We start from the raw sequence: 12988 nt of genomic DNA on the forward strand, positions 1-12988 counted from the left end.
TAATAGTATTTTCTTTGTGCAAATCCCGTTTTGTCATCAATCCACCAAAAAGGGGGAGATTAAAAGGACATATTTATCCCTAAGTGTTTTGGTGATTGATGACAACGCATTTGCGGACTAATCGTGTGCCATGAGTATTCCAGACACTTCTTTGCTAGGCACAAGACGATTGGGTGCCCCTCGAAGACTGACGAAGACGGCGTCTTTTCTACGTTTCTTTTTGGTGAATTTGAGTCGTAGGAAAGCCGTACTATTAAGAGGGGGTCCGCGTTGGAAAGGTTTGGGTGGAATCATCACGTACACGTCTCCTTTTATCCCCTCCTTCTTCCTTGGAGCTTCCTCCGTTTTCCTGCCTCCTGTGACTGGCTGCTGTTGTGGTTGCGGTAGTACTGCTCCTGGATCAACGGTAGTACCGTAGGCATCCACGGTAGTACCGCGCGGTGGCGCGGTAGTACCGCTCCCCTGGAGCCGCACTACCGCTGCCCACTAGGCTAGTGCCGCCCCTTTGCGGTAGTAGGAGCGGATGTAATTTTTTACATCCGCACCTGCCGCGGTAGTACCGCTTTCGCCGTGCGGTAGTACCGCACTATGCAGTCAGGCAGTAGTACCGCCCCTCGGCAGTACTACTGTGTCGGGTTTTTGCTACTTCCGTTTATTTGCGGAAGTAGGCACGGAAGTTCCCCTTCCCCCTGGCTGGGACTTTTGCCTTGCGGTAGTACCGCATGTGGGGCGCGGTAGTACCGCGCATGCGGAAGTACCGCCCCCAGCTTTGCGTCTGTTTCTGTGCTGGGGTCGCGGCAGTACCGTGGGTCGGTACGGTAGTACCGCACTGCCGTGCGGTAGTACCGCTTGGTTGCAAGCAGTAGTACCGCGCGGCCTTGCAGTAGTACCGCTGGCCAGGCGCAGTAGTACCGCTGGCCGCGGGCTGGTTGGTGGGTAACGGTTGGATCTTTTCCACACACTATATAAGGGGTGTCCTTCTTCCCCGTTGACTCACCTCTTCCACCATTAAAGCTCCATTATTGCTCCAAGCTCCATTTTCGCCCGATCTCACTCCCTAGCCAACCAAACTTGTTGATTTGCTTGGTAGTGGTTCAGAAGGCCTCGATCTACACTTCCACCAAGATATTTGATTCCCCCTACTAATCCCTTGCGGATCTTGTTACTCTTGGGTGTTTGAGCATCCTAGACGGTTGAGGTCACCGCGAAGCCATAGTCCTTTGTGGTGAAGCTTCGTGGTGTCGTTGGGAGCCTCCAATTGAGTTGTGGAGATTGCCCCAACCTCGTTTGTAAAGGTTCGGTCGCCGCCTCCAAGGGCACCAATAGTGGAATCACGGCATCTCGCATTGTGTGAGGGCGTGAGGAGATTATGGTGGCCCTAGTGGCTTCTTGGGGAGCATTGTGCCTCCACACCGCTCCAACGGAGACGTACTTCCTCTCAAAGGGAAGGAACTTCGGCAACACATCCTCGTCTCCACCGTCTCCACTCTTGGTTATCTCATGCCTTTACTTGTGTAGCTTATTTGTTTCATATATCTTGCTTGCTTGTGTTCCTATTCGTGTTGCATCATATAGGTTGCTCATCTAGTTGCATATCTAGACAACCTACTTTGATGCAAAGTTTAAATTGCTAAAGAAAAGCTAAAAAATTGTTAGTTGCCTATTCACCCCCCCCCCCTCTCTAGTCAACCATATCGATCCTTTCACAAATCTTGGCACATTATTTTTATAATACAATGAATTTGTACAAAGGGATAATTATTTTTGTTGAAAAGTTTGTGTAATCAAGATTCACAAAGTTTCCATGGGCATGAATAAAGTTCAAGGCATGCTCTCATTTCCACGATGCTCGTCTTTCTCACTTCCACTTTTATTTTTGTGAAGTTTTAGGTTCCCCTCTATATTTTTTTATTTTTAAACTTTATAAAAGCACACAAAAGAATAAAATGACTCTCTAAAACTTCCGGTTTGTCTCCCTGGCAGCGCTTTCTTTAAAGCCATTAAGCTAGGCATAAAGTTCTCAAGTAATGGATCCACTCGGATCCCAAGGTATATCAAAGCCAATTTTAATTAACAATGATTTCTAATTTAGTAGTGAGCACAAAGCAACATATATCATGCAATGACGAAGTCTAACTCTCTTCCTATGCATCGGCATGTCATAGAAGAACAGTTCATGCACATCAAGTAAAGGTCAATACATAGCATAAGTAGTTTCTTGCAATTTTATTGTGTTGGAAACATAGAGAGGCAGAGATGTAGTTCCTCTCTCATAATAATTGCAAGTAGGAGCAGCAAGCACATGCATATTATATTCATCAAAATCATCATGTGTAATGGTAGAATGCAACGTATCAATATGATCCTTAATAAGAACAAACTTCTCCGATATAGTGTAGTTGGGAGAATCCAAAAACATAATAGGACTATCATGTGTGGGTGCAATAGCAACAATTTCATTCTTAATATAAGGAAGTATAGCAAGCTTATATCCACAATCATAATTCATATTGGCATCATGGCCACAAGCATAACAAGCATCAAGTTCATCAAAAAGGGATATTTCAAACGAATCAACGGGATCATAGAAATTATCATAGCATTCATCCTTCGGTAAGCATAAAGGGAAATTAAATAATGTATGAGTTGAAGAGTTACTATCATTAGAAGGTGGGCATGGGTAGCTAATCCGTTCTTCCTCCTTTTGTTCTTCGCTCTCCTCGTCATCTTTTTCATCCAATGAGCTCACAATTTCATCAATTCCTTCTTCCATAGACTCCTGCAAAATATTAGTCTCTTCTTGGACAGTGGAGAAGTCCTCGATATATGGTTTAATATAAGCATGAGAAGAATAATTTTCATAGCAATATTTAAGTATGGCAAAAAATTCATATTTGTAAAGAGTAGCATCATACTTTTCAATCAAAGAAGCAATTTCATAAGCACCCTTAAAAGCAACAAATTCTTCAATTTGTTCAATATCATAATAATTACAAACACCCTTTGCATAAGAAGATAAAATTCCATTATCCTTAAACTCACATTGGAAGGGAAGGTGTTTTTTAGAGTCTTCAGATCAATAAGTAAAATCATGTATTTCGCATAAATTCAAAGCATAACAATACAAACTATTAATATGATGCCATAAAAGTTTCCCTTTTGAGATAAGAGGTGCCGTACAAAATAAGCATGCTCATTTATTGATTTTTTCCCTCAACTAATCTAGTTTGGGTTTCAGCACAAGCACATACGGATCGAAGATGATCCAAGTAGAAAGCTTCAGCAGTATGATAGATTTTAGGTGGTTCTTCAACCATTGGTTTAGTAGGTACAACTATTTTTTTGGTATTTTACGTTTCCTACCCATAACTAGAGATAGAAAACAAGAGTAAAAATAAAAACTACTTAGTGATAAAGCAAACAAGAACACATGAGAATATTCACCCCCACGCTATTGCTCACCGGTAACGGCGCCAGAAAAAGGTCTTGATAACCCACAAGTACAGGGGGTTGTTTGTAGCCTTTTTCGGTAAATAAGAGTGTCAAACCCAATGAGGAGCTAAAGGTAGAACGAATATTTCCTCAAGTTCTATCGACCACCGATACAACTCTACTCACACTTAACATTTGCTTTACCTAGAACGCGTATAAAACTATTTGGTAGGTGAAAGGATAAGTTTGCAAGAATAAAACTAGAAGTAGTTCGCAAGAATAAAACTACGAGTAAAATGCAAGACAATAAAAGTAGATAGCTTTTGTCAACAAGAAAGGCATTTGTCCTAGGTGACCGATAACTAAACCAGTGATCATTGTTGCAATTTTATATGAGGGAGAGGCATGAGCTAACATACTTTCTCTACTTGGATCATATGCACTTATGATTGGAACTCTAGCAAGCATCCTCAACTACTAAAGATCATTAAGGTCATAAAACCCAACCATAGCATTAAGTATCAAGTCCTCTTTATCCCATACGCAATGACCCCCAAACTCGGGTTTGTGCTTCTGTCACTCACGCCACCCACCATAAGCGAACCATGAAAGTATTGCAACACCCTACAGCGGGGATCCTCCATTTGCGCGACACGGAGGGCACCATAGGACAGCACCAAAATAAAATATACAACTCAAACCAATCATGATCATCTATCAACCCATATGACAAAACGGATCTACTCAAACATCATAAGATAGCCATAGATCATTGGTAAATAATATATAGCGTTGAGCACCATGTTTAAGTAGAGATTACAACGGGGAGAAGAGGTGTTACACCGTTGCCTAGAGGGGGAGAGAGTTGGTGTTGAGGGCGGCGAAGTTGTTGGAGTAGATCGATGTCACGATGATTGCCCTGGCGGCACTCCGGCGCCATCGGGAGAGAGGGGTAGAGAGTCCCCCTCCTTCTTCTTCTTCCTTGGCCTCCCCCTAGATGGGAGGAGAGTTCCCCCTATGGTCCATGGCCTCCTTAGCGGCGGAGGACAAGCAATGAGTTAATCTTGGGGTAGTTGATACGTCTCCGTTGTATCTACTTTTGCAAACACTTTTGCTCTTGTTTTGGACTCTAATTTGTATGATTTGAATGAAACTAACTCGGATTGAAGATGTTTTCAGCAAAACTACCATGGTGTTGTTTTTGTGCAGAAATAAAAGTTCTCAGAATTGGACGAAACATTTTGGAGATTTATTTTGGAATAAAAGAAAATTATTAGAGTAAAGACCCATTGGATGGGGGGCCCTGTTGCCCACTAGGAAGCCCTTGTAGGTAGTGGGCCCCTCGAGGCTCCGCTGACCCTAATATGGATACTATAAATTCCTATTTCCCGCGAAAAAAATTAAGGAGGATGTTTCATCACGTATTACGATATGGAACCGCCGCCACCACTTGTTCATCACAACGTCGGCCTCCTTGTGCATGTCATCGATACTGCTCAAGTTCGAGCACACTTCCATGGTGTGCTCAAACTTCTTACGGTCACTGTCGGTGTCAAAACCGGTGGATCTCGGGTAGGGGGTCCCGAACTGTGCGTCTAAGGCGGATGGTAACAAGAGGCAGGGGACACGATGTTTTACCCAGGTTCGGGCCCTCTTGATGGAGGTAAAACCCTACGTCCTGCTTGATTTATTCTTGATGATATGAGTATTATAAGAGTTGATCTACCACGAGATCGGAGAGGCTAAACCCTAGAAGCTAGCCTATGGTATGATTGTATGTTGTCCTACGGACTAAAACCCTCTGGTTTATATAGACACCGGAAAGGGCTAGGGTTACACAAGGTCGGTTACAAAGGAGGACATATACATATCCGAATCGCCTGGCTTGCCTTCCACGCCAAGTAGAGTCCTATCCGGACACGAGATGAAGTCTTCAATCTTGTATCTTCATAGTCCAACAGTCCGGCCAAAGGATATAGTCCGGCTGTCCGGAGACCCCCTAATCCAGGACTCCCTCAGTCACCGAGCGAACACCCAAGGAAGAAGGCCCTCCATCCAATGCCCTAGGGGAAAGGGTTGGGGTTGGAGTTGGATTTCATGGCGCGGGAGAGGTGGTGAAACAAAGAAGTGGAAGAGGAGAGGTGGTGAAACAGAGGGGGTTGAGTGCGGTGCTGGGTTAGTAGGGTGGGTTAATATAGGAGCGTTAGGTCGATATGAATAAATGTTGACCATTGAACTGTGTGTTGTTCATAATGCAGATGGACAAGGGTAAGGAGGTCGTGCCACCATTGGAGACGGGCAAGGAGGTCGTGCTGCCATTGGTCGAAGTATTGGTGCAGGATCACCCAAGTGCCAAGCGGAGGAACTATGGCCACTACCATTAGGAGTTAGGACCAAGCCACTTCTGTAAGGTTATCCTTGCTCCAGAGATGGAGAGTCTGCCATTGCCTCTGGATTTCACGAAGTACTTCCCCGTCGTCCCTACAGAGTTCAAACTGAAGACGAACACCGGCTGCGCATGGAGGGTGACGGTGAGGGTGATCAACGGTAGGGTCACCCTTGATCACGGTTGGGCCGCCTTCGCCGCCGTTCATCAGATCATGATCGGGTACATGCTGACGTTCAAGTTGCTGACCCCCGGCACCATGAAGGTGATCATCTTCAACGACGAGGGCGTGGAGGTGGTCACCAAGTGCAAGGAGCACGACAACGCCTTTGCCGTGACCGCCTGAGCTCCTGTTGCCTGTTCCTTGTTGGTTGTTGGTTTAAGACCTGGGTTTCGTTTAAAACTTATCGCACTATATTGTCGTAGAACTTGTGATGCGTGGTTAAGACTTGTGTCTGTGCATAAGTTTGTGCGTAAGTCTGTTATGTTGCTCTAATTTAGTTTTTAGCTCTTCATGTAGGCGCCTCGTCGTCGATGAAAACGTCTCCTTTCACTGAAAGCGTATCGCTGAAAATTCTGACATAAACTCAGAAATAATGCGAGCACAAGGACTTAAACCTTGGCATGCCCACAGCTTCTTGTAGTAGAAAGAAAGAAGGCATTCCATAACTTCATCCCTTCCCTCGAAAAAGGAAAGAAAAAAAAAACTTGATCCCATAGGGAGCGAGCGACGCAAGCGCTGCCGTAAGCGTTCAACGCCACGTGACCTTACCCTGCACCCTATTAAAGTTCCGTCGGCCACCACACCAGCTGTACAGACTCCCACAGCGCAGCCGCAGCTCCTCCGCCTCCTCCTACTCCTCGGCCCCCTCCCGTCCGTCCCTCCTGGTACGCGCGCCGTCATCTTCCTCTTCCTCTCCCTCTTCTAGCTCTGTTCCCTTCTTCCGTTTGGTTCCTGGGCATTCACAGCCCATCCCATCTCATCGGCTAGGGTAGCTGCGTTGAAGAATCCTCTGGTTTCCCATCTCTTTTGTGCTATCTTTTGCTGAATCAATCAATCCACTGGCAGAGAAACTATTTCGTCTTTAGATATATCTTCTTGTCCTGGTCCCAATTATGCCTGTGATTCGCCTTCAAACTAATGTTTGTGACTCGTCAAAAAAGAAATTTTCTCTTCTTGTTGTCCTTGTAGTATTTATTGCACATTGTTTTGTTTGCGTCACATGATACATACGTACTGTACATGGGTTAGTCGTGGTCAAGAGAATCAGAGCTTTTCTCTGTGTGTGGAGATAGATGCTTCTTGTTCAAGAATTGTGGCTCGATGCACCTCACAGTCTTACGAGGGTGCACTTCTTTTAAAAGAAAAAAGAGAAAACCGTTTAGTGGTTGGAAAGGTTCAGAGTTTCTGAGCCTGACCAACCATATCCAGTTCCCCTTGTTACTGACCATCTCTATGTGGACAATCAATCACTCTTGATGCTTGCTTGAATACTGTAACTGTGAAAGCTGCTATCTCCCTTTTTATTACTGAATTGACACGGGAGATTACCACGAAGCAACCTGGTCTACTTGTTTATTGGTTGGATTTTGTCTTGTCAAGTTACTCAAGTATTGAATTAGATGCTGTCTTTCTCGACATGCCTAGTAAAACTTTTACCTATGGTTGCTTTCTTGCTTTTCAATGGAATATACCTGACCTGGGACTGGGAGCTTTCACACTCGTACAAGATACTGAATAGTCAGCTTGGTTCAACAGTGGTGGCTACTAAAGGTTGATGGCATGGTTGTCTTCAATTAATTAATCTGCCAATGAACATAAGTTTATACCGTATACTCACTTTTATTACTTTCCCAAGACAAGTTACACCTAAACCAAAAAACAGATGTTCACCTCTGCCGTTATATGCTCCCCCAAAAACGGTTAAAAGTAAGACGCTCTGGTGTTATATGTTCGAAAATGTTAACGCCCACACGTGTGGGTGTTTGCATCTCGCCCACACGCGTGGATCCACGTCCGTTCGTGAGCGCACGAATCTTGGCATGTTTCTAGTGCCACGTAGGACTGGCTTGGTGTGTGGGTGTTCAGCCGGTCGTCCACACGGCCGTTTCACCACACAGAAGGGGCTGGTGTGTGGGCGTTCAGTAGTTCGCCCACACGCCACTTTGCACGCACACACAAGGGCTAGTGTGTGGGCATTTGGCATCTTGCCCACACGTCCTTCTCCTCTCCCACACCCAAGCTGCTAGTTGCCATGTGTTTTTGCACTGCACATGGCAACTATCCCTAGTGTGCTTCTATAAGCAGGTGGCAACTCTTTTTTTTACCCGAGTTTGCCATGTGTTTTGCAGGGTACACGGCAACTGCCTGTGTGCACGTAAGCAGATGGCAACTCTCTTTTACCGAGTTGCCATATGTTTTTGCATGGTACATGGCAACTGCCCTAACGTGCATGTACATGGCAACTGCCCTAACATGCACGTAAGCAGATGGCAACTCTTCCTTTTTACATGACAACTGCCCTAGCATGCTTGTGAGCACATGACAACTCTCTCAACTGCCTAGTGTTAGTATGTGGCAACTCCTAAAGTTATGAAATCATGGCAACTACATTAGATCAGACCATACATGGCAACTGCAGTTGAGCAACCATGGCAACTGCAGTTGTCCGACATGGCAACCGTAGTTTAGCGACATGGCAACTGCAATTAAACGAACATGGACGAGGGTCTGGACCATGGCAACTGCGGGCGCGCGGTGACCGTCACGCGTGGCGTGCGGGACCAGGAGGTACGAGGCCTGACATACGGGCGTGTGGGCGTTATCAATTTCGCCCACACGCACGCGTGTGAGAGGGATCGGGAGGAAAAAAAAAGAGGCGTGTGGGCGTTAATTGTTTTGCCTACACGTAGGTATGTGGACTGTTCCTCTTATACACCACACAAAATGTGTGGGCGGACTTCCTAACGCCCACACGTGTGACACTTATCGGCGTCCTATATGTTTCCTCAGGTGTTGTTAGATGAGTTTGTTATTCATAGTTGCTTGTTGCTATAAAAGTTCTTTTCCAAATCAAATATATAATAGAAGATTCTGAGATTTTTTACGGTGCATCATACTACCCAAAATAGTGGGTAGTATTTAGTTGATCCGACGGTTAGTATGGAGGGTATATTGGTAATTCTCTGTCAGGATAGATTTTTTCCTTAATTTTAATCATAATGATTAATCTAATTAACTAAATTAATCTCATCGCATCTAACGCCGCCTGCGTATGTTCTCGAGATCGGATCAGTGTATGTTCTCGACGCGGCCTTGCGATTTGCTTGCATCTCCGGCCGGCGGAATCAGTACGTACATATATGTGTATCAATCAACCTGCTTGTCCTCACTTCGTGTACATGCGTTCTTTGGCAGAAAGAATTTGCCTCGATGATTCGGGCCTGCGCCAACGTTCAGTTCTTCCCCGGCAACATCGTAAGCTACAGCCAGACGCCGAGCCCATGGAGTTTGCCGCTGACATGCATGCAGACCCTTCTTGGTCGGCCAGGCATGGACGACGGCAACGAGGGCGATCTGTTTTGTATCGAGTTGGGCCTCATCCAGCCGATGAACGTAGACGGCACGGCAGGTCGAGCTTGAGATCGACGCCATGCTATTGTGCGGCCTCCACAGAAGGAGTCCAGCGTGTCCGGCCGGCGACATGCGTGACGTTGACTTCGACTTCAGCTCACCTCAGTCCACATCGTACTAGAACGCGGTAAGCACTAAGCAGCGGTGCTAATGCCGAGTGTCAATGTTCAGTTCCTCCCAAGGAGCCTCGCCGTGGCCGACGACGTGATGTCGCACGTCAAGGTTGATGACTGTTGGCCATAGAACTGCTACTCGTTGAGGATTGATGAATAGAGTGAACTACCTAAAATGCCCTTAATTGATCAATATACTGCTGAAAATCTGTTGTAGTATTGGCTGATCTGGACCCTCCAATCACAAAAATGAACGGCTCCAATAGACTTGATGCACCGTAAAAGGTCTCAAGATTCTTCATATGTTGGTTTGCTTCTCTCTTTTTTTGCATGATCCTACTTTCTTCTGATAGATGGTCGACTTTGCAGCTGTTGACAAGATGAAAATGGCTGCCTCTCTTGTGCTGCTCATTTCGCTCCTATCGGCTATTGCCCCCCTACCCTCTGAAGCCCTCAACGTGAGAGGTCATCTGCTGAAATCAAAGACGTTCCGTTCTCCGCCCATCTTACTGGGCCCTGGATCAGTCTCAAACAAGTACCACCATGAGTCGACTTCCCCCGAGGCCACCTTGCAGTCAAGAGCTTTGATGCAGAGGTCGTCGATGAGAATGGCGTCCCAGTCCCGCTCCATGAGACTTACCTGCATCACTGGGTTGCAGTACCATACTATGCTCTCAAGAACAGCCAGAGCTCTGATGCGCAGAAGATTCCCGCAATGCTTAATGGGAATGATGGAGTGTGCAAGAGAGCACTAACCCAGTACTTCGGGCTCGGTTCCGAGACTCGCCACACCGCACATGGGTTCCTGATCCTTATGGAATCGAGACCGGAAACCAAGAGAAGGCCCCTGAAGGCTATGAGGAGAAATGGCTGCTCAATATCCATGCCATCGACACGAGGGGCGTTGTCGACAAGCCTAGCTGCACCGAGTGCAAGTGCGACTTTTACAACGTCACAATTGATGAGTATAGGCGCACAGTCTCGAAGAACTACACTGGTGGGTTGTTTTGCTGCTATGATTAGACCCAGTGTCGGCTCAAAGAAGGGTTCAATGGCGAGGTGCGGAAGGTGTTCTTGCAGTACACCGTGACATGGCTCGACTGGACTGATGCGGTGGTGCCTGTCAAGATCTACATATTTGACGTCACGGATACCGCTATGGTCGATGGAACTGACGAAGACTGTTGCAAGGTATTTTTTTCAAATAGATCTATCTTCATGTAACAGCAACCGTTTCAGATTTTGAGAACTAACGCATTATTTCAAATACGCAATCTGAAAGCCTGGATTATCTACTAGGTTGATTTATGTACTAAGCCGTTGGTTTACAGGTTGAGTATCAAGTCGAGGAATGCAGCGCGGAAAACCGAGCCAACCATGAGTGCATCCATACTAAGACTACGAGAGCGGTCTTGCCGCGTGGAGGAGATATCGTGTACAGTGCTGCGCACCAGCACTCTGGAGGAGTCGGTGCTTCTCTGCATGGCCAGGTAATGGACAAGCGCCCTGATCGCTTAGCGATTGTGCTTATGCACTTCTCGCAGTTATTTTGAGGGGAAACACTCAATACAAACCTATCTGAAACTTGGAATTGGGATTCCAAATTCCAATTCTGTCTGCAACCAAGCAGCTGATATTCGCTGAGTTCAACTAATTCTTGAATTCCATGCTCAACTCTGTTATCCAAACTTGGTATTACACGGTTTAAATAGGACCATGATGTCTAAATGGTAACATCACAACATGTTATTTGCAAAGGGAAAGCCTAACTTCTGAGGTACATTCGACTTGCTACAGGACGGACGCCTGCTATGTGAATCGCTTCCAACTTACGGCACAGGGAAGGAGGCAGGGAATGAGGCGAACTACATCGTCGGCATGTCGACGTGCTACCCTAAGCCAGGATCCATTAAGGTGAGCGACGGCGAGGTGCTGACCATCGTCTCCAACTACAGCAGTGACTGCGAGCACACCGGTGTCATGGGCCTTGTCTACATTCTCGTGGCCGAGCCACAGCAGCCGGCTCCAGCGCCATCCCTATGCTTCAGTTTCCCAGTCCCATGTGAGTTTCACTAAATTTTCGCTCATTTTTGCGGCCCATTTTCTTTCCAAGTGAACTCCGAAAACTGTAAATGTGTAACTAAATTCTTGTTCTCTCTTTTGCGCATGAGTAGGGTGCCTACCGGCATGGATGTGTAGCAACATGTGAAGAGTAGATTATCATCTACCTGCAATGCAAATGGTGGGGCCAGAAGAAGCTGAACCAATCACCCTGGATCAATCATCATCATAGTTATAAGATGAATGTGTTTTTGCCATACTATTACTAGCTACTCTCTCCGTCCCATAATATAAGAACGTAGTGTGAAAAACGCTTTTATATTATGAGATGGAGAAAGTAATATACAGAAGCAGTCACCGATTAGTGAGCAATGTCATTTCGATGGACCATCAGTTTCTGATGCTTTGTAATTACTCCCTCCGTTCCAAAATAGATGACTCAAGTTTGTACTAACTTTGTACAAAGTTGAGTCATCTATTTCAGAACGGAGGGAGTAATTATTATCAATAGTATTGTATATGAAGCTGAGTTGTATGAGTTGATCACTGCCATAAGAAAAACTCGATATAATAGTAAGCTGTTGTAGCGGACGTTGGCTACGGAGGTTTTAGGGTGGGATACTCGTTGGACGCGAGGTTGATATGTCCTTATATAGACCCTTTAGGTCAGTTAGCACAATATAATTCAACACACCCTGAATACTTCTAATTTAGATTTGATGGGTCCATCTAAGAGACAATTGGACTTTACCCACAAATAGACTCTTCTACTAGGACAAGTACATTCTTGATCCTTCTAGGCTAAGTTAGGTTCATCTATCACATAACTGAAGGGGGAAAGAGCCTCGTCTCGCCCAGCCCGCTCCCGCGAGCGGGGGGGGGGGGGGGGGGGGGGGGGGGGACCCACGCGCCGCGGCCTCCAGCCCTCTCCCGCCCCCTCCCTCGCCGCCACCGCAGCGCGCCGCCGGGCAAAGGCCGGCCGGCGTCGGTGGCGGCGGGGCTCGTTTCCCTTCCTCGCGGTGCTCGCTGGCGCGGGACGGCGGCATCGGGCGGAAGGGCGGCGCGGCGAGGCTGCGGGTGGGGCGGCCGACGGTAGCGCCCTGGTGCGGATGCGCGGATGGCTGCGCTGCTGTGGTGTGGTGGAGCGTGCTTGTGTGGGGAGGCGGCACATCGAGGTGGTGGTCTCTTCCAGATCTGGAGCGGGCTGCTCCTCCGGCCGGCTGCCCGGGCGAGGGTCAGCCGTCACCGGCGGTCAAGGCTGCTGGAGGTGGTTGGCGTCGGGGTGGTGGTGGTTCGTGCTGGCGACGGTGTGGGCTTCGGCCGGCCCTTGCGTGCGGCGACCTTTGGCGGTGAGGATGGTGG

The 12988-nt window shown here is 47.0% G+C and overlaps 2 pseudogenes across 1 annotated transcript; both read left to right on the forward strand.

Moving 5' to 3' along the window:
* The first annotated feature begins 5690 nt into the window (after window positions 1-5690).
* On the forward strand, window positions 5691-6164 carry LOC147959313 (putative B3 domain-containing protein Os03g0621600; annotated as a pseudogene).
* A 453-nt stretch (window positions 6165-6617) lies between these two features.
* LOC125519911 (uncharacterized) lies at window positions 6618-12462 on the forward strand (annotated as a pseudogene). Its single transcript, XR_015610587.1, has 5 exons — window positions 6618-6706; window positions 9237-10756; window positions 10897-11055; window positions 11363-11627; window positions 11740-12462. The product of XR_015610587.1 is annotated as an uncharacterized LOC125519911 (transcript).
* The last annotated feature ends 526 nt before the right edge of the window (window positions 12463-12988 follow it).

This window comes from Triticum urartu, chromosome 7A (assembly GCF_056163025.1).
Source record: "Triticum urartu cultivar PI428250 chromosome 7A, HENAU_Tu73, whole genome shotgun sequence".
NCBI lineage: Eukaryota > Viridiplantae > Streptophyta > Magnoliopsida > Poales > Poaceae > Triticum > Triticum urartu.